General features: G+C 42.9%; 2 long non-coding RNA genes across 3 annotated transcripts; one reads left to right on the top strand and one right to left on the bottom strand.

The window, feature by feature from the left end:
- Positions 1–4,628: 4,628 nt before the first annotated feature.
- LOC129647781 (uncharacterized) lies at positions 4,629–8,546 on the top strand. Its single transcript, XR_008712500.1, has 3 exons — positions 4,629–4,844; positions 5,392–6,072; positions 7,529–8,546. It is a non-coding gene; the product is annotated as an uncharacterized LOC129647781 (long non-coding RNA).
- A 9,977-nt stretch (positions 8,547–18,523) lies between these two features.
- On the bottom strand, positions 18,524–20,462 carry LOC129647780 (uncharacterized). 2 transcript variants are annotated; one of them, XR_008712498.1, is made up of 3 exons: positions 20,360–20,462; positions 19,309–19,384; positions 18,524–19,155 (listed from the first exon to the last, which is right to left on the bottom strand). It is a non-coding gene; the product is annotated as an uncharacterized LOC129647780 (long non-coding RNA). The 2 variants fall into 2 exon arrangements; XR_008712499.1 differs by having other exon boundaries at positions 19,309–19,556; positions 20,360–20,443.
- Positions 20,463–20,886: the final 424 nt, after the last annotated feature.

Genomic DNA, 20,886 nt, shown 5'->3' with positions numbered 1-20,886 from the left:
AAGCATATCTGACGATATGGGATCAGTAAATTGAGTTTATCATTATGGGACAGTCTGGTCTAAGAGAGGGAATGCCCCCAGGCACCAGGACAGAACATTCTCACCAGTCAAGAGACCTGTGCAAGTCCTCCTAGGAGGGCAGCAGAGACAGAGGGCAGGCAGCCATCCACACAGGTATGCGCCGTTCCTTCTACCAAGCCATACATTCCTGGAGCCATTAGTTGTCAATGACCCCCTAGCCAAGCTCCACCAGACAGCAGCAATTTTAAAAACTCTTTGGTAAATATTTACAGTTTGTTTAGGGAAAAATGCTAGCATAATAATAGCACCTATGTGTATGTTGGGGAGGGGGATGTTAGGGCAATTTAAAATGTACAGGTGTTACTGAAAGTGGGGGTCTGGCTGCTTGCCACTCAAAAGCCAAAATGAATCAAGACTGATGGAAAGGAAAGTTTGCTTAATTTTGGATGCTGGCAATAGGGGGCGGTGGGGGCAGACTCCTGTCCAAAGGCCAACTCCCCCAACCCTAGTGACAACCAGTAGGCAAGAATTTTATAGACTGCGGGAGGGGACTATGAGTAGAAACAGCATAGGCAGCTCTGATAGTTATCAGACCTGGTCCTGTAGTGTCTGACCAGTGTCATTTTGATTGCTTTAAGTACGGTTAGTTTTCAGTTCCAAGGTCACTTTGTTCCCATTTCCTTGAGGCCAGTTCTCAGGATTGTGTAAGACGGAACAGTTTATATCATGGCTACAGTTTTATCATTATGTAGTTTACTTCTTCCACCTGCTGGGGGTTTCAGTATCTGTAAGACAGCCACAGGAGATGGCTCAGGGCTATTGTCTATATAGCCCTTGAGAAGGAACCAAAGGGCCTCGATTTTGCTTGATAACTAAACTGTCATTATTTTGTCCTGTTTGACTCTTTTCTTTTGCTTCTACATTTTCTCACTTCTCAGATTAAACTTATTCTTTGACTGAAGTTTTTTTACAGACAAAAGGCAGGTGGAGGACATGGGGGGAAGGGCCATAGAGTCCTGCTCCATTTCACAGGCTATAAAAATGTTAACCAGTAGGGGTCCCCTCAAATCACACCTAAGGAAATCACTGCAAGATAGATCTACACTAAAGGCCTTGCACAAGGGGGAAAAAAAAAATGTTTTTCCATATCTTAGAATGAGGTCCAAATAATATCCCTGACTTCCACCTTGAGTCATAATGCATCATTTGATAGAATAGAAAGGCAGATCCCAGAAGTGGAGGTGCTTTGCTACAGGAACATTAGCTGTTATTGTCAGAAATAATGGCCCAGTCACAGGATGATGAGTTGAGCCAGTTGTTTCTGACACATTAAGTGTTTGATTTCCATGCCTCCTTTATTCTAAGATGCATGATTCATGTTCCCAAACACAGAGCTGGACTCCTGACTCCTCTCCCTTTGAAGGCTATGCTAATTTGAGACTTTCTTACCAGACGCTCCACACCAACGTGGGTTACTGAGAATGCTGATGATTTATTTCTCAGGAAAGCTCTGAAAAGGAGGACAGTCGCCCATCTGTCTGAGAATTTTTCAGGGCAAAGTCCTGTCGGCAGTCTCAAGGATAAATGGACTGACCTGTAAAGGGTCCCCTTGTCCGCAGCCACTGATTGATGGGAACAGGCTGAACTGGGAGAGAGGAATTTGAAGTTTCATTTCGACTGTGACTCAAAGGCAGGGAACCACTGTATGGAAGGCTTCAGGGTTTGTTTTTTTTTTTCCCAGTCTTTCTTTTATACCTGGTTATTCTATGCATATCGATAGCCAGGCAGACAAAGTCAAGGAACCTCCTCAGACACTCTTTACCTATCGCTATTACACTTCAGTCAGCAATCTATTGGGGCAGCATCTTTGAGGGCAGCAATCAAATTAAATAACCTAAGTGTCCATGAGTCACTTCTATAATTTGCACCGCTTATGACCATTTGCAAGTCTCCTTGAAATGGCCACAGCATAAATCCTGATAGAATCCAGACAGAAAAGCTGCATCTCCATTTGACCAAAGTGCTGCTGGACTCCTGGTGTTTATGTTTTTTGAGTAATGGCTTCCTCCCTCGTTGGGTCCAGGTAGAATTGAGCGTTTGCCTGAGGGTCACTTTGTCCCCTTGAAGAGACAAAGGAAAAGAGTTCAGTGAGGAAGGGTTGCAAATCTCAAGTGATGCCCTCCCCACAGGCTTCAACTTGGCTCTAAAAACCTTATATGTAAAAGAAAAAGGAGACTAGAATGTATTCCATACCTACAAGGAACCAGGCCTGTTTGGTCCATGCTTTTGCATTAAGGGCTGGATCCAAATGTCAAAGTCTAATCATAAAGCTAGAGGTTCCTTTTGGGTTCTCATTCAACTTGTTAAGGGAAGAACCCAGTTCCTGGTCATGCGGGTGTGACCCTGCAGTCACATTCTTTTACTTATTTAGCTGGGCCAGGTCTTGGTTGCAGCATGTGTGATCTTTCATCTTCGTTGCAGCATGTGGCTTCTTTTAGTTGTGGGCTGTGAAGCCTAGTTTCCAGACCAGGGATCGTACCTGGGCCCCATGCATTGGGAGTATGGAGTCTTAGCCACTGAACTACCAGGCATCTCAGAATGAAAATCATGCCACTGCCTGGAAATGTTGATAATTCAAACTTTGCAAATTCTAGATCCAAACCTCAAGGGATAGAATAAACTTGTAACATGCACAGAGCCTTCCACACCATCCTATTCCTTCTCTTCCCACACCACTGGCAGCCCTATTTCCCACTGAGAAAAATAACAGTATTCAATAGTTTGTAATAACCTATAATGGAAAAGAATCTGAAAAAGAACACATGTATACATGTATATGTGAATGTGAATATGTATGTGTGAATCATCTAGCCTATCAGAAACTAACACAGCATTGTAAATCAACCATACTTTGTAAATCAACAATAAAGAAAATTAAGATATAAAACATTTTCTTAACTTTAAAAGTTCTTTCTTGCTTCTTTGTGGACAATCCAATGCTTGTCCTTAACCTTAGGTTATCACTTCTCTGCTTTCTGTCATTCATTACAGTTTTACCTTAAAAAATGAAAATTTTTATTGAAAATTGAAAAAAAAAGAGAGAGAGGTAGAGAGTCCTCTAGTTATAAGTAAGTGAAAGTGTTAGTTGTTCAGTCGTGTCCAACTCGTTGTGACCCCATGGACTGCAGCTATGTCCACACAATTTTCCAGGCAAGCATACTGGAGTGGGTAGTCATTCTCTTCTCCAGGGGATCTTCCCAACCTAGGGATCAAACCCAGGCCTCTGGCATTGCAGGCAGATTCTTTACCATGAGCCACCAGGGAAGCCTCTAGTTATAAGGAATCAATAAAAAGAGGTATGATCCATCTGGACTCACACAGCAAGCCAGTAGGTACACCATGACTTCAATCTCTTATCTGAGTGTAGAGAAGATCATGGTCTTTTGGCTCAAGCTGAGAATTAGAACCTTTGGACAGATTGTTTAAAATATAGACCCCAAGGCTTCATCCCAGACCCCACACACCAAGCTCTCAATATGAGCCACAGGCCTTGGTATTTTGAAAAAAATCTCTCCAGGACTTTCCATGATTTTTTTATTCCTCTATACTTTTGCACTATTTGAACCTTTCATGACAAAAATAAATTCAACAGGGACTTCCCTGGTGATCCAGAGGTTAGGAATCTGCTTTCCAATGCAGAGGACCCAAGTTAGACCCTGGTAGAGGGACTAAGATCCCACATGTCACAGGGCAACTAAGCCTGTGTGCCACAACCAGAGGGCTTGCATGCTACAACTAAGACCCATGCAGCCAAAAACAAATTGATTAAAAAAAAAAAAAAAAAAAAAAAAACTCTAAGGCCCAGAAATCAGGTGCCTCATTTTTTTAAAAAATTAAATTAAAAAAATAAATAAACAACTTCTCGTAATAAAATAAACAACAGTGTTGTCTGTGTGTGTTGGGGGCAGGGGAGTTCTCAGATTTCCCAGGTTCCTCTCAGAGATTTTTGCTATTCAAACCCCTTACCCATTGCTTGTAATGAAAAAAAAAAAAAAAAAAATACGATCTACTCTGACAAGGGAGATGAAAGAAAAAGACCTACAATCAAAGTGAAATTCAAAGTGGGTTTGACATGCAGGAAAGGGCACAGGGTTTGAAGTTGGAAAAGCCTTGGGTGTGAATTTGTTACTGAATCCAAACTCCATCTGCTTGCCACATGAGAGGCCAATAATTGGGAGATGTGTTGAAGCAAACAGCAACTTTTTCAGAAAGCCAGGCATCCAATAAAATAATGAAGTAATGTTTTAGAGTACCATCTCACTGGGGTCTGGATGCTAATTTTTTTTTTTTAATAGAGAGGGGAAGGAGATGAGGAAGTAAATGGCCATAAGTCTTGTAAAATATCTCCTGGCTTAGCTAGCACTGGGGAGGGGATGTATTCATTTCTTCTTCTTGGCAGCCATTTAGAGGTGGGCAGCGTCAGAAGCTGAATACCCTTGAGTCAAGCAAAGGTACTTTAGCTTACCATTCAGGCAGAGGGGCAGGATGGAGGCAGGCTATTATGTATGCTTACAGCCACCTGGGCCTTCCCAGGTGGTAAAGAATCCACCTGCCAAGCAGCAGATGTAGGTTTGATCCCTGGGTGGGGAAAACCCCCTAGAGAAGGAAATGGTAGCCCACTCCAGTATTTTTGCCTGGGAAACCCCATGGACAGAGGAACCTGGGAGGCTTGGACACCACTTAGCAACCAAACAACAATACAGCTATAGACAGCATGTTTTCAGAGATTACAGTGCCAAAAGCAACGGAGAGCAAGAGTTAAGGTAGAAGAAACTGTCTGATTCTGTTCTTCTCTGTTTCAAATTTTCACTACAGCATTTATTTCTATCTATCTCAGTCTTCCTGATGGGTAGTTTAATTGCTCCAAGCTCTGCTTTCCCTGACTATACCTTGGAGATCCCTTCGGTCTCACAGGACTATGGTAATTACTAAACACAACATACAGCCTATTTAATGCACCTCAATGCCTACAAATGGTAGCTACTATTAGCATCCATTTTATTGTTATCAAAACTAGTATTTTCTTAGTATAGATGAACTTTTGGGCCCAAAAAAATGAGTGGGAAGAAAGAGAAGACATTTCCAGAGCTTTTGAATGACTCAAAAGGGGCAATTTACAAAGTGCTCGGGTGCAGAAAGCACTGCAGGCCGTGGCTGACACTTCTCCAAGCTCCTCTGGAACTATTTGATCCATCTTCTTTTATGCCGAGAGTTAGCAAGGCAAGGTTTCCTCTTCTTTGTGCAGCTGGTATAAAGTCAAGAACACAGGCAGCACTCAATGTAACAATTTTATCTCCTCTCTTTTTTTAGAGCTACCCCAAGAGAAGAAAATCAACTACTCTCTGGGTAATTTTTCTGAAAGAAAAGCAGCATCAAAAATCAGAAACTGCTTGTTTAAGTTTCCAAAGAAAGAGGCATTGTGATCTCTTCACGTTTTGTGGCATGTGTCAAATCAGATCGTATCAAAGGCAGGGTGTAATGGCATCGGGAAAAGAAAAAGGGAATCAATTGGAAGGTTCCCTCTCCTCCATGTGGATTAGCTGTGGGAATGTGGCTGTTAAATCATCTCATCATATCAGGACCAAAGGGGAACCTCCAGTGAGCTCCTGTGGGGGATGGATTCAGAGGAAATTACTCTGATGGATGACGGTGAGGTCCAGGGACACCTGTGGAAAGTCAGCACTGAAAACAGGAGAAGAAATAATAAGGCAGAATCACAAAACAAAGTGCAGCAGAAAAAGGACAACTTTACAAAAAAGTAGAGCTTCTGTAAAAATGATATCAAACAAGTGGTTACCGAAGGGAAAACTACAGTCCATTTAGTTTGCCACAGAGCCGTCCAATCAGCTCAGGAGATCCTGCAGCTCATACTCCAGGGCAGAAGGGCACTTGCAGCATCCTTATATTCTTAGGGTTTGGCTGGAGGGCTTGGAGAGCTGGGGAAGTTAAGTGCCTCACTCAGGGTGCCTCAGCAGGAAGGAACAAACCCAGGTATCTCTCCTGTCCTTTTTTCTATCAATTCAGGAATGCTCGATCCCCAGAAAGGGGCTTATCTGAGCACAGAAACATTCAACTTTTGGTTCAGGTCAGAGGCAGAGGTGACCTCTTTGCCTAAGGAAAAAAGTTCAGCCAGGTGATGTTACCGAACCCAAGATCAGCCTGCTGGCCACATGACAGGCCAATAGTCAGGAGACGAGGTATAGAGGTGAGGAATAGAGACTTTATTCAGAAAGCTGGACAGTCAAGAAGATGGTGAACTAATGTCCTAGAGTGCTGTGTTATTAGAGACTGGATGCCTGTTTCTTTTATGGGACAGAGATGGGGAGGGGGGAGGAAGTAAAGTAAATGCATATTGCCAAGTATCTCCTGGCTTGGTCAGCTTTGGGGGAGGGGATGTGTTCATTTCTGCTTCCCTGCAACCATTCACTGGTAGGCAGGGGCAGGGTGTTTCCCAGTGAGCTGAACAAAGCCACCGTAGTTTAACTTTCAGGCAGAGGGGCAGGTTCCCCAAGGCAGGCCATTTTGTGTGCTTATAGAGATAGACAGCATTCTTTTGGTGATTATAGTAACAAAAGCATTGGAGAACAAAGGTTAAAGTAAAAGAAACAGATCCAATAGGGAGTCAGATTTTGCTCTTCCCTGTTATGGTGATAGCTAATGATGCTCAGGGGAAAAAAAAAAAGCTTGACTCTCAGGACCAGATCAGGGAGTGGGGAGAAAGAGCTCACTCACAGGAGAAAGCCCAGACACTGCCTATTGACTTTACAGACAAAGGGAATTGCCATGTCATTTCTAACGACTCTCAATGCCACCTCTTATTGAACTGATCCAGAAAAGGTAGTGAGGGACTCAAAGGCACATCACAGAAACCAGGACCCAGCAGGGGAAAGGAGAAAGGAGAAACACATCTGGGCTACAGGTCCAGCACTTCCACGGCTTTTGTGGATGAATATTTCATTCTGAACTCCTTTTGTTGTCTTCCCAGGCTGATGAGACCCTGAAACTCTAAAGTAGCTATTGATATGCAGGTCAGTCAACAGTGAAGTCAAATCCAGCCTCTGTACCCCGACATCAAATTAAATCTCAGAGACAGAGTTTTGGGTGAAGTAGAAGAGAATAGCTTTATTGCTTGCCAGGCAAAGGACAGAGCAGGCCCTCAAAACTGTATGTCCCATCCTGGAGGGAGTAGTGAGTTTTTATGCTAATGGTTCAAAGAAGGTGTGATCAGCTCATGAACATTCTTCTGATTCGTTGATGGTGAGGTAAGTGGGAGTCACCATCATCAACCTTCTGTTTCCAACTAGTCTGGGGTCTGCATACTTATGGGCAGCATTCAGTTCATTTATCCCACCTGGTGGAGGTTTCATCCACCTAGACAGCATATTAAAAAGCAGAGACATAACTTTGCTGACAAAGGTCCATCTAGTCAAAGCTATGGTTTTTCCAGTGGTCAGGTATGGATGTGCGCATTGGACCATAAAGAAGGCTGAGCACCGAAGAATTGATGCTTTTGAACTGTGGTGTTGGAGAAGACTCTTGAGAGTCCCTTGGACTGCAAGGAGATCCAACCAGTCAATCCTAAAGGAAACCAGTCCTGAATATTCATTGGAAGGACTGATGCTGAAGCTGAAACTCTAATACTTTGGCCACCTGATTCAAGGAACTGACGCACTGGAAAAGACCCTGATGCTGGGAAAGATTGAAGGCAGGAGGAGAAGAGGACAACAGAGGATGAGATGGTTGGATGGCATCACTGACTCGATGGACATGAGTTTGAGCAAGCTCCAGTAGTTGGTGATGGACAGAGAAGCCGGGTGTGCTGCAGTCCATGGGGTTGCAGAGTTGGACATGACTAAGCGACTGAACTGAACTGGTGGGGGGTTCAGTATCTGCAAAACAGCTCAAAGGCATTGTTGTGTGTCTACCCTGAGGGAGAATCAGGACCCTGCCTCAAGGCTGCACTATTGTTTCTTGGCTGCTCCTCCCTTATCTCTGCATCCCTTACCTTCCATGATTAGCAACTGTTTGAACCTGTCCTTTGAAACTTGGGGAAAGCCTTGGAGCCTGAATGAAGCCTATTTCCTATAATCCAGAAACAGGGGACACAGAAAGGCTTTTGTGCCCAGGAGCTCCACAAGGTCCTACTCGCTTTCAGAGAACTGTAAAGGACACAATGACAGCAAGCAAATCTGAATCCATGTATCAATATATCACTGGTACTTAATAAATCAAGACTGACTTGAACAAGCTCTGTCTTAGATCCATAGCTTAACAGAGGCCTCAGCTGTGTGAACAGAAATCATCGTCACTCATTTAAATGCACACAGAGGCTTGCTTAGCACAAATTACATGCATGTTAAAAACACTAGGAAAACATTCACGAAAATCCAAATGGTTATTGGTCAGGGAAAGGCTATTCTCAAAGTGCAAATGATCTTTTGAAGAACTAAATTGAATATGGTCTTTATTTTCTGAGGATATATATAGTTTATTTATGTTTCTCTCTTAAAGGAAGAGGACTTCCCAAGTGGCACTAGTGGTAAAGAACGCATCTGCCAATGTAGGAGACATAAGAGACTGGGATTGGATCCCTGGGTGGGGAAGATCCTCTGGAGGAGGGCATTGGCAACCCACTCCAGCATTCTTGCCTGGAAAATCCCAAGGTCAGAGAAGCCTGGTGGGCTATAGTCCATAGGGTTGCAAAGAGTCAGACACAACTGTAATGACTTAGTACACATACATAAGGGAAGAAACAGTAGGATGAGGGACAGCATCTACTTAGCAAACCCAATCCTCCTTGCAGCAAAATTGCAAGGAAAACAGTATTATTCCCCAGGGATTGGGGCTCTATACTGTTCTGTAGAACAGGCAGAATTCATCCAAAATGGTACTAACAAGTTCCTTCACTCTCTCCTGTCTCTAGCTAACACAGCTTAAATTTGAAGGAACAAAATAAGAATGTTTTCACTGTCAGCTTAAAAATATCCTTAAAAACAAATTTTCATGAAAGTGGTCAAAATTAGCCTGAACCCAATCACTGGTTTACCAATGGTATTAGGTGATTTCAGAAAAAATAACTTGAATATAGCCTTGCATCATTTGGGAGAAGAGTCAAAGCAACTCCACTGTGTTCAATCCAGGGTAAGGAGAAGTGGCAGGGGACAATGGCTTTCCTGAGTTCCTGGGGTGCAGCTTAGAGCCATCCTGTCGAGCAGCCACTGATGGCACCTCTGGGGTTCATGCAGTGCCTGCAGAGCCCAAAGATTTCTGCCTCCAGATCTTCTGAGTCAACATAATAGATGGCTTTGCAAACACAGTTCTCAAGTCCGGTGTTTACAGAGCTTTCTTGAAAAATTCTTCCAGGATATGTCAACAACCATTTGAACGGAGAAAATTCTAGGGAGTCATTTTCATTGTTCCCAAGAGATGGTCCCTGTTGTAGGGTGGAAAATGAAAGTGAAGTCGTGTCCAACTCTTTATGACCCCATGGACTGTAGCCTACCAGGCTCCTCTGTCCATAGGATTTTCCAGGCAATAGTACTGGAGTGGATTGCCATTTCCTTCTCCAGCAGATCTTCCCGACCCAGGGATCGAACCCAGGTCTACCGCATTGTAGACAGACACTTTACTGTCTGAGCCTCCAGGGACCTGCATTTATATAACCAGGAGCTGCCTCTCCGTCTTGGCCAAAACTCAGAGAACTAAGAGAAACATCTTACAGAAAAACATCAGTACTGTTTTGGGGAGTAGATCATTTTAGGAATGCCATATCTTTAAGGTTGCACTACATGAAATGTACCATCCCAAGTATTTGGGGGAAGATAACCTCAAACTGAGGAACAAGTGCTCAGTCTCCCAGATCCATTCACTGAGTGGTGTCTCTTGAGGGATAGTCATGAGCATCTCAATCAAGAGTGGGAAGGACGACTCATCTCTGTATCCCCAGTACTTAGCAAGGTGATGATACATAGTAGGTACTAGAAAAAGGTAAATGAATGAATGAATGGCTATACAACCTAAAGTTTGGTTTCCCCATCTGTAAAATGGGGTCAGTAAACACAGAGCCTGTCAATTTCACAGCACTATCTAACTCAACTTCATGTGCCCAGCTCACAGCGAGGCCAAAGGATACCAAACGGAGTTTGGAGCAGAGAAAAGTTTACTGCAGGGACATCCAAGGAGAACAAGTGGCTCATACCCCCCAAAACCCTGAGTTCCCCAAAGGGTTTCAGCAGTGTCTTTAATTAAAAGGCAAATTGAGGGAGGGGCATGGTTGGTTATTGCAGACTTCTTGGTGTAGGAATCCTTTGTTCTTCCAGCTGTCCATGTAGGTCCAGGTTATGGTGTTCATGTAAACTTCCAACAAGGCAAATGTTATTTCCTGTTCTGCAAATTATTATTTATGAATGTAAAAGTGTTATGCTCTTAAAGATAAGAGCCTTGAGAATGGGCTATCCTGTATATTTTAGGTTATAAGCAACATTAACTGGAAGCAATAGAATACAAAGGTTAAAGGAAAAGAAACAGATCTAATATAGTGTCAGATTTGTTCTTTCTATTAAAATAGAATGAGCATGAGCATCAGGAAGTAATGCAAACCTACATTAATTATTGTGTCTTCAAGCAGCCTCTTCAGATCTACTCCTTTCTTTGGAACTCAACATTCTGTGTTATGACTTATACATTGAGGGACCTGTCTTTGGTCACAGACTAGATGGTCTTGGAGGATGGGGACTGGTGATGCTTATTTGTGTGTCCTCATGCCTAGATAAGATATTCAAGGGTGTTGCTGAATGGGTCCCAGAGAGAGTGCAGCCCTGAAACTCTCTCTCTGAGCCACAACCCTGATGGCCACATGCTGCTGGGCTCCTCAGACACTCAGGCATCAGAGGACACTGACTTGTGCCTGAGCAACAGATGTGAGAAGTGAAGCTAAGTGTTTTCATTAGGTTGTGTCAGATGCGTGAGGAGGAGCTGTGGAGCAAGGAACAGGGGGCCCGAGAAGCATGTATAATGAGGCCTGGAGTTGCGGGAGAGCAGCTTCCAGCCACGGAAGATTAAGCTGATGGTACTGGCAGAGGGCGGAGGGCCTTGGGCTGTTAGCATCCCAACCTCTCACTGTTAATGCCTATTCCCTTTCACTGCTAAAGAGATCTGTGCTCCCAGGCTGTTAGTGGAGGAGTTTGTCAAGATGAGAAATCCACTCGGAAACATTTTACATCTTCCACACAATTGGCTCCTTCACAATGTAATTGTGCCCGAAGCAGAAGCATTCAAACACTCCCCAGGCATTTTGGCCACAGTCTGTAGCCAGATCTCAACAATACTTGCCAAGCTTGCTGCTTTACCTTAGATTTTCACAAAAGGAAGGTGAGAGGAGGATACCCTGGGACCTTCATCAGAACAAGTGATGCTTGAATATATTGCTCATTTTCAGCAGGAAAAAATTTATCCCATCTCATGTTTTTTGAAGGAAAAAAGCTTTCTCATTTTAAAGGCATTAGTGATCACCATGGTGATCACAAATAAAGGTATCTTCTCCAGCAGAGCTGGTTAATCTGTGGCACTTATAACACCAGCCCATGCTTCTGCATCTGTGATAGACACTGCTTATCAGTTACTGCACACTGAGGCAACCTCAGCATCCTTCTCAACACCATGTTTCAGGCAGTCATTCCAATCAAATGACATTCATAATTGAGACTTGCTCCTGCTATTCTAGATGCTTCATGAGTCATCTTCTGCTGCTCCCCATATGCAATGGATCTTTTTATCCCCCCCTTCTTATAGAAGGGAACCCTAGTGTACTTCAAGAAATCCTCCAGCCTCTAAACCTTCCAGTTTAAGTAGTTCAAATGTAATAAATCCTCCTTGTTTCTGAAGGTGGATACAAGATCTAGGTCTGGCCAATCAAAACACTGGACACAACCCCCTCCCCCAACCCAGCCACAGAAATTAGACCAGGGATGCATCAGAAAGACCCAAACTCAGGCCTTAGAAAAGGGGAACTTATTTTACTTCTGGACCCGAGTTCATGGAATTGTAAGCCCACAGCCATAGAGAGAAAACCTACCTAAGGATGACATCAGGTCAGAGATGATCAGAGATGAGTGAGGTTGGGCATTTGTGTCCCCATGATTCATGGCATCATTTGATTCTCTGTCTTCTGTTGTGTGGAGCTTTTTGTTTGTTTGTTTGTTTGTTTTAGGCTTTTTATTTTTGCAATTGTCGGTTATACCATAAGGTATTTATTAACTATAGTCACCATGTTGCACATGACATCCTGATGACCTATTTATTTTACAGCCAGAAGTTTGTACGTTTTGATCACCCTCATCCATTTCACCTACCCACCCAGAATCCCATGTTCAAAAAAACATATTCTAACATTTTTGAACCTATATCCATCTCTGTACTTTTCAGTTCTACGAGGCAATGAAATTCATTTTTAAAAAGCAACTCAAGCCAGCTCGAGTTAATTTTCTGTCACCTGTAACTGAAGCAGCCTTCATTGACATAATCACACCCTTCAACAGGATGCAGTTCTTAGGTGATGGGCTCCAGCAGGAATAAGATAATAGAAAACAGCAGAACTGCTTCAGGTGATGGGAACAAAGTCATGTTTGTGAGCAACCAGGACCATGGACTCCCTACGTCCACAAAGTTGGAGCCTCACTCGCACAGGTTGCCCTCAGAGAAAGTGGTCCTACAAGGACAGTTACAAAGAATACATGCTACAGGGAAGAGGTAGGGGGGAGGGGGGGCTTTCATTGGTGTCCTGCCCTGCAGTAGGGCAATTCCTGGACACAACCTGCTCTCCTAGGACTCCTAAGCCTGGCATTGTGGCTTTGATTTGCCAACTCAGCCTCCACCCACACGACTTGGAAATGCCAGCCCAGAACGCCACTGTCGACAGTGTGGATACAAACTGATCGCCCCAGCCCTTACCCTAACCCTAATCCTGCTAGGACCCTTCCTTGTGTCTTTCACTTTCCACTCTCTTCCATCCCCAGTGCCATCATCCTGCCCACCACTGTGGCTCCCTGAGACCACCCCCCTCCCCCTGTAATTCAGGCTCTCCCTCTAACTTTGCCACTGTGGGATCACCTTTTCGGTGAAAAGCTCCCACTGACTTTATCTTACTTCCTTAAAAAAATCTTGACACAAGTCCACTGTGCTTTTTCTACTTCATCTCAGGGTCTTTCTTTGATTCCTGCACATGAAGGTAGATCAGATCTCCCTGGACATCAGTTCTCTTTGCCTATAGAGTTGAGTTTGCTTCTGATGGCAGAAGCAGAGTCTTTGTTCCCTGTTATTGTTGAAGCTGTTAACATGCCAATGCTCTCCCAATTGGTGCAATATTGAGGATTAAAATATTAATCAGGAATAATCATGTATGCATTATTCATCCTCAGACATTCTGGGTATGGATGCCAAGAAACTACACATATTTCAAACATGAAATCCTTCATCTTTTCCAGAGAGCTCATATCTCCATGATCATACCAAAGGGGACGTGTGGGCTCATTTCTCTGCATGTACCAAGAGAAACAAAACAGTGCAATTTAGCTCCCACTGTTCATAACAGATGTCCCTCCCGGATGCTTTGTCAAAACCTCTTAACAAACACATGTGTCCCACTCATTGCTTGGCTCTCTTGCTTTCCTGGCTTTTCCCAGAACACATTTCATGCCTAAGAGAGAACCCATCAGGGAGAGAAAGACTTCAGCCTTCCTATAAATAAAACCAACTTGAGTAAATCCCACAGAGAATTGTTTCCCTTAACAGCATTCAAGGAATCTTTGGCAACTTATTAATTTTTAGAAACTGGTCTCCACCAGGATATAAGCTACTTCTATAAGGCCAACTATATCATTCATCTGTCCTTGGGAACTGTCTTTTCAATCGAGAACAATAATGAAACTATTTCTTATGACAGGAATTTTTCTCCATCCAATTTTTCTCTTTCTTTATCTCCTTTCTACCTTCCAAATAGCTCATTTACAGGAATGCTCCTTCTTTCCTCTGTTACCAACTCACTTTCTCCTCAAGTGTATGCCTTGCAGATCCTTCGAGTGGGAGATACCACCAGCTCTACTATCCGACATTCTCTCGTGTGGCACAGGGGCAGAAGGCTAGAAATCATGTCTCCCAGACTCTTTGCCAGGGTGGTTTCTTTTTTGGTCATCCAAGGAGAAACTCTCCTGAAATATTTGGAAGGTGGAAAGAAGCAGAAGCTACCATTGCAACAGCAGCAGGCAGGCATGAGGTCTTGGACAGACAGTAAGCAAGAGGCTCTGCTGTGGCTTCTAGAACCTCTCTAAGGAATCCTGCCTTCAGTGGCAAGCAGCTGAGACCATCAATAGCTACTGCTTATGCTCATCTCCCCAGAATCTGCAGAGATCTATCCAGGGTCCTGAGTCTGGAGGCAAAGCAAGGGTGTGAGGATGGAACTTGAGAATATCCACATTCCTTTATGAGTCAAGGTAGAGACATTGCAGAGTGTATGGACAAGGGAAGACTGACCTTACCAGAGAAGAGAGGCTCAATGTAGAATGAAGGCTTGAAATACCAGCTTCAGCAGAATTCAGGCAATATCCCCATTTCAATTCTCAGTTTCTGCTCTTTCTTTTCTTTCTTTATTTTTTCGTTTTCTTTTATATTGGAGTATCATTGATTAACAATGTTGTGTTAGTTTCAAGTGTACAACAAAGTAGTTCAGTTATACGTATATCTATTCTTTTTCAAATTCTTTTCCCATTTAAGTTATTACAGGGTATTGAGCAGAGTCCCCAAGCTATACAGTAGATCCTTGTTGATCATCTATTTTAAACATAGTGTATATGTAAGTCTCAAACTTGTAACTTATTCCTTCCCCTACCCTTCCCTTTTAGTAACTGCAAGCTCATTCTCTAATACTGTAAGACTGTTTCTTTGAGAAATAAGTTTATTTCTATCTTTTTTTTAGATTCAACTTATAAGCAATATCTATGATATTTGTCTTTCTCTATGTAACTTACTATACTTTGAATGATAATCTCTAGATCCATCCATGTTGCTGCAAATGGCATGATTTCATTCTTTTTTATAGTTGAGTAATATTCCATTGTGGGGATCTTCCCAAGGGGTTCAGTGATAAAGAATCTGCCTGCCAAGCAGGAGATGTAGATTTGATTCCTGGATTGGCAAGATCCCCTGGAGAAGGGAATGGCTACCCACTCCAGTATTCTTGCCTGGAGAATTCCATGGACAGAGGAGCCTCATGGGCTAGAGTCCATGGTGTCAAAAATATTTGGATACAACTTAGTGACTAAACAACAACAACAATATTCCATTGTATATATGTACCCCATCTTCTTTATTCATTCATCTGTCAATGGACATTTAGGCTACTTCTAAGTCTTGGCTCTAGTAAACAGTACTGCAATGAACATTGAGGTGCATATATCCTTCTGAACCTTGGTTTTCTCCAGATATATGCCCAGGAGTGGGAGTGTTGGATCACATGGTAGCTCTACTTTTAGTTTTTTTAGGAATCTCCATATTGGTTTCCATAGTGGCTATACCAATTTACATTCTCACCAACAGTGTATTGCTAATAGATTTTTTATGATGGCCATTCTGACTGGTATGAGGTGATATCTCTACTCTTTCTTAATCAGTGCTCCAGCTTTTTCATAAGAAACAGGGTTAGGCTCTCAGGTCGAATTCTACTAGTATGATCTGCAGAATCAAACAATGCCTGGAAGGCGAGATGGTCAGAGGAATAGACCTGCCTTAACTGTGACCAGTAACCAATAATGTGGCTACAGGGTAAAGGTTGGAAAGGGGTTAAATTCATAGAAATGGTGGTAGGGAGCTCTGAGGAGTAGGTAGGGTAAATTTGTCAGAATGAACAGAGTATGGAGATACCTTTTTTCCATACAACTCTTTACCAGAGGGTACCTACTGTAGAGGTTGGTCTCCATCATCAGGTAAAGAAGTTGATCCATTCTAGACGAGGCAGCCTATTTCCCCAGCTATCCCAGGGCTTGCTCAATGGATTCCTGAATCATGCAGCCAGGACATAGACTGAAGTTATGCATCAATTTAACAATACTGATCTCTGCTGGCTACTCCAATTGCCAAATGCCTCACCTGCCCAAATCAGAACTGGAAACCATGTTCACAATATGGCATCATTCCCTAGAGAACCAGCCAGAGCCCTGGTGGCAGTTACATTATACTGGGACCCTTCTCATGAAGGGTCAGCAATTTCCCCTCACTAGAATAGAAACACTCTGGACTTGGATATGCCTTCTCTGGCAGAAGCTGGGCTCTCATCTCTGAACCTACTGAATACCTTTGTTATCACCAATCTACTGCTTCTCTATAACATTGCTTCTCACAAAAAGAAAATTTATTTCAGCAGCACGAGTAAGGCGATAGACTTGTGCCCTTGGCATTTATCATTCATACCATTCTCCCCACTATGCAGGAACAGATGACCTTCTAGAAAATTGCGGTGGTCTGTTAAAAATTCAGTGTGGCACCAGCTCAGAGACAACACTGTGCATAGTTGTGAAGCAATCCTATAAAATACAGCGGTTAACAAAGGACTCTGTCTCTGACAGTCAAGTGTAAAGGTGGAGAAGGAAGCCATGAAGGCAGGAGTAGCCAACTTTACTGATATTCCTATAACCAACTTTCAGAATTTATCTTCACGCCTCCATCAGTTTGGAGTCTGCTGGTTTTGAGGTCTGTTAACAAAGCAGTAGTGCCTTTACTGGAAGGGCTCAACAATTGTCCCATTGACCTTTAACCTGAGATGGCTTACCTAGCCACTCTGAGCTCCTCCTCCTTCTCAACCAAGAGGCAATGACCAGGGTTACTGTACTGACTCTACCAGGACAAGGAGAAACAGAGCAGCTGTTAAATAATGGGAGAAGAGAATAATACAGATGGTCCCCTACTTAAAATAGGGTTTCCCTGATAGCTCAGTTGGTAAAGAATCCACCTGTAATGCAGGAGACTCCAGTTCAATTCCTGGGTTAGGAATATCCCCTAGAAAAGGGATAGACTACCCACTTCAGTATTCTTGGACTTCCCTTGTGGCTCAGATGGTAAAGAATCTGCCCACAATGCGGGAGACCTGGGTTTGATCCCTGAGTTGGGAAGATCCCCTGGAGAAGAGAAAGGCTACCCACTCCAGTATTCTGGCCTAGAGAATTCCATGCACTGTATAGTCCATGGGGTCCCAAAGAGTTGGACAGGACTGAGCAATTTTCACTTTCACTTTCACTATGCACTTGGTAGAAACTGTACTTTGAATTTAGGAGGGGCAGTTAATTACTTTTTATTGGCGTATAGTTGCTTTACAACTATAGATTCTGCTGCGGTACTAGATTCTACTGCTCAGAAAAATGAATCAACCATACATATATTAATACATATATCTTTTCCCTTTCAGACTTCCTTTCATTCAGGTCACCACAGAACAGCAGGTGGAGTCTCCTCTGCTATACAGTATGGTCTCATCAGTTGTCTATCTTATACACAGTATTAATAATGTATATGTGTCAATCCCAATCTCCTAATTTCTCCCACTAGCCCCTTTCCTCCTTGATATCCATACATTCGTTCTCTATGCCTGTGTCTCTATTTCTGCTTTGCAAATAAGATCACCTGTACCATTTTTTAGATTCCACAGATAGGAGTTTATACACAATATTTGCTTTCCTCTTTCTGACTTCTCTTCATATAACACTCCCTAGGTCCATCCACGTATACTTTGAATTTTGAATTGTTATCTTTTCCTGGACTAGTGACATGTGATGTCATACTGTCTCATGATGCTGGGCAGCAAGCCATAGCTATTCTGGGATGAGGGTCCCCCCACTCCGCCGGCACTCCCCAACTCACAGCACACAGGTAGCTGCCTCTTCTGCACATGCAGAAGGGAGAATGATGTGAAGAACGTCTGCTAAATAAAGCAGTCTAATTAATAAAGCAACTGTCAAGTGCCTGCCATGATAATTTCATCTTGTCGTGATCTCATCCAAGTAGGCAACCATCTCACCGAGGTCAAATAGTTTCTATATCCTGTTCTAAGAGGAAGACAAATGCACAGACAGCAGTGAAATGGGGGAATGCAGGCTGCTGAAGCAGTGTCTGCACTTCAGAGCCTGTGCCTCTGATCTTTTCTTTTTCAAAGATAAATCTCAGCCCTGTAACACCCCCTGAGACTAGAGAACAGCAGCGGAAGTGAAAACTCTCAGCCCCATGCTGGAAACCCTTTTACAAATTGCATTCAGATTTGAATTCAAAAGTGTCCTGCTGAACTCTCCAGCAGAGCCAAAGCTTTGCCAAACAGCATTCTTACTTTCTTCGAATTAACTGGGATCTCTGGATTTCCAGCCACTGATTCTAAGACACAAAAGATAGAAAAGATAATCCTGGTTCAGATTCTGGATTCAGACCTACTCAGGGTTTCAATCTCGACTGTACTGCTTTCCAGCACTGTGTTGACTTAGACAAATTGTTCAACTTCTCTGAGCTTCCATTCTTTGTCCATAAAGAGAGACCACGCTTTTGCAGGGTTTATGCAAAGATGAGATGAGATAATATATGTGATGTCTGAATAAGGGGAACATCACATGGCAGATGCTCACAAAAAGATTACTTTTCCTACTCACTAACTTTAAAATCCTTGATAATTTGAAAATACAAGTGTGTGTTTGTATAACTGAATCACTTTGTTGTACTCTTAAAACTAACACAACCTTGTAAATTAACTATACTTCAATTTATAAAGAAACTGGAAAAAAGAAAGTAGCATTATTCCAGGGTCAATAGTTCCACATATTATATGGCTATCGCTTTTCTCTTCCCACTTTAAATGCTCCTCCGAAGTGGTTTTCTGACAGCTAAAAGTAATAGCTCTCTGTTCAATAGGGAATCTTTCGTAGAGAAGAACAAATATTTAAGATGAGGTATTTTTTCCCTTAAAGCAGCGCTGAGCAAAGGATAAAGATGTGCTATTATCTTCCTCATACGTATGCGAAGAGGAGAGTTTGAATCTTCATCCTTATAAACCTGTAAGAGTCAGATAATGGACATTTCTTAATCCAGGGACTCAAATTTCAGCTGAATGTAACTTTTCTATCTTGCAAGACAGATGTGACAGTCCAAAAGCATTATTATTAATATGAGGATGTAGAGAGTGAGAAAAGTATGGTTTGTACTCACATGGCAGTAACAAAATAGCAAACTCTGCAGTAGGATCCTGAGAATTATGGATGCAGTGGGATAAGAACTGTTTCTCCTGGGGGGACAGATGGGTGACACACATATGACTGAGACTTAGGAAAGACACTGTGAGCCCTGATGTGACAGAAGGAAACACAGACATGATAACCTAGCATAAACATTTGTGGCCAAGATGGAAGGGAAGGCGGAAAGGTTACCGTTGACAATGCGGATATAAAAATCCCAATCTGCAATATAATTATAAATAAAACGGTTGTTAACTTTTACAATGCCTATATATTTTTATGTAATGTCAAAGCTTACACATCACCAATCTTTATATCAACTTTTATATTGGCATTTTGAGAAAAACACCATATTTCCTAAAGCTTTTTGTAAAGTAATAGAGCAGCCCTGATCATAACCATCCTTCAAATGCATAGATTGCATCTCTGCGTGTGTAAATGGTGTGCATGATATGGACATAAGATAAATAACTCAACAGAGATGCCAGAAACAGCCATGGTAGCAGCATGGGTTTGACTTTTAGCAGAAACAGCATGAAAATATTACCAGTGTATCCATATGATTTCCCCTCCTCCACCCCCAATTTCAGAATGTGGAAAGGAGAATAGGTGCCCTAACCACATCCCAAACATGGTTGAACAATGAGTGCCTGGCTCTGGGTTGAGGATGCTGAGTTTAAGTCCAGACCCACCTCTAGCTGTCTTGGCAATTTTTAAGCAAATCAAACATTCACTTTTTGTCTTCATCCATAATGGAGGTTTGAGTTCATGTGTAAGATGAAACCAAAAATCACATGAAAGGCTTGCTGACACTCAACAGGAAATTATGCATCAAAGCAAGGGCCATGACACTCAAGGAGAGAATTGGAGAAAGTGCTACACTTATCCCAAGGATGAAATTATCACAAGCACCCATGTGTAGACCTCATCCGTTGTAGCTGTCCTAAAGGGCAGAACCTGGAGTGGAAGCAGCCCCAGCTCTATGGTCCATGGGGCTGGGTTTAAATTCTGACTCCATCACTTACCAACTGTGCAACTCTAAGCAAGTCACTTAACTTCTCTGAAACTCCATTTCATCATCTATTCGATGGCAACAGCAATCTCTATCCAATGAGCCAAACTCTGCCTGAATTCAAGTCCCAGCTCTGACCCCCAGTAGTTACTGAAGGCAAACATTGGGTTCAGGTGTGGAAACCACACTTTCACCTGCAGCCTACACTCTGTTCCCCAACCTAGGGCTACCTTGAGCTTGCTTTGGGGTTTCTGGAACTTGCTCTGGTTAATAAAGCTACACATAACTTTCCTTTTGACTATGTAATTCTTTGGGTGGCACTAGTGGTAGAGAGTCTACCTGCCAATGCAGGAGACTAAAAGACCGGGGTTTGATCCCTGGGCCAGGAGCATCCTCCGGAGCAGGGCATGGCAACCCATTCTGGTATTCTTGCCTTGAGAATCCCATGGACAGAGGATCCTGGCAGGCTACGGTCCATAGGGTCACAAAGAGTCAGACATGCTGAAGTGACTTAGCACACACATGTAATACTTTAAAGCC

This window comes from Bubalus kerabau, chromosome 3 (genome assembly GCF_029407905.1).
Source record: "Bubalus kerabau isolate K-KA32 ecotype Philippines breed swamp buffalo chromosome 3, PCC_UOA_SB_1v2, whole genome shotgun sequence".
Classification (NCBI taxonomy): domain Eukaryota; kingdom Metazoa; phylum Chordata; class Mammalia; order Artiodactyla; family Bovidae; genus Bubalus; species Bubalus kerabau.
This window is presented reverse-complemented; position numbering and strand designations above follow the sequence as displayed.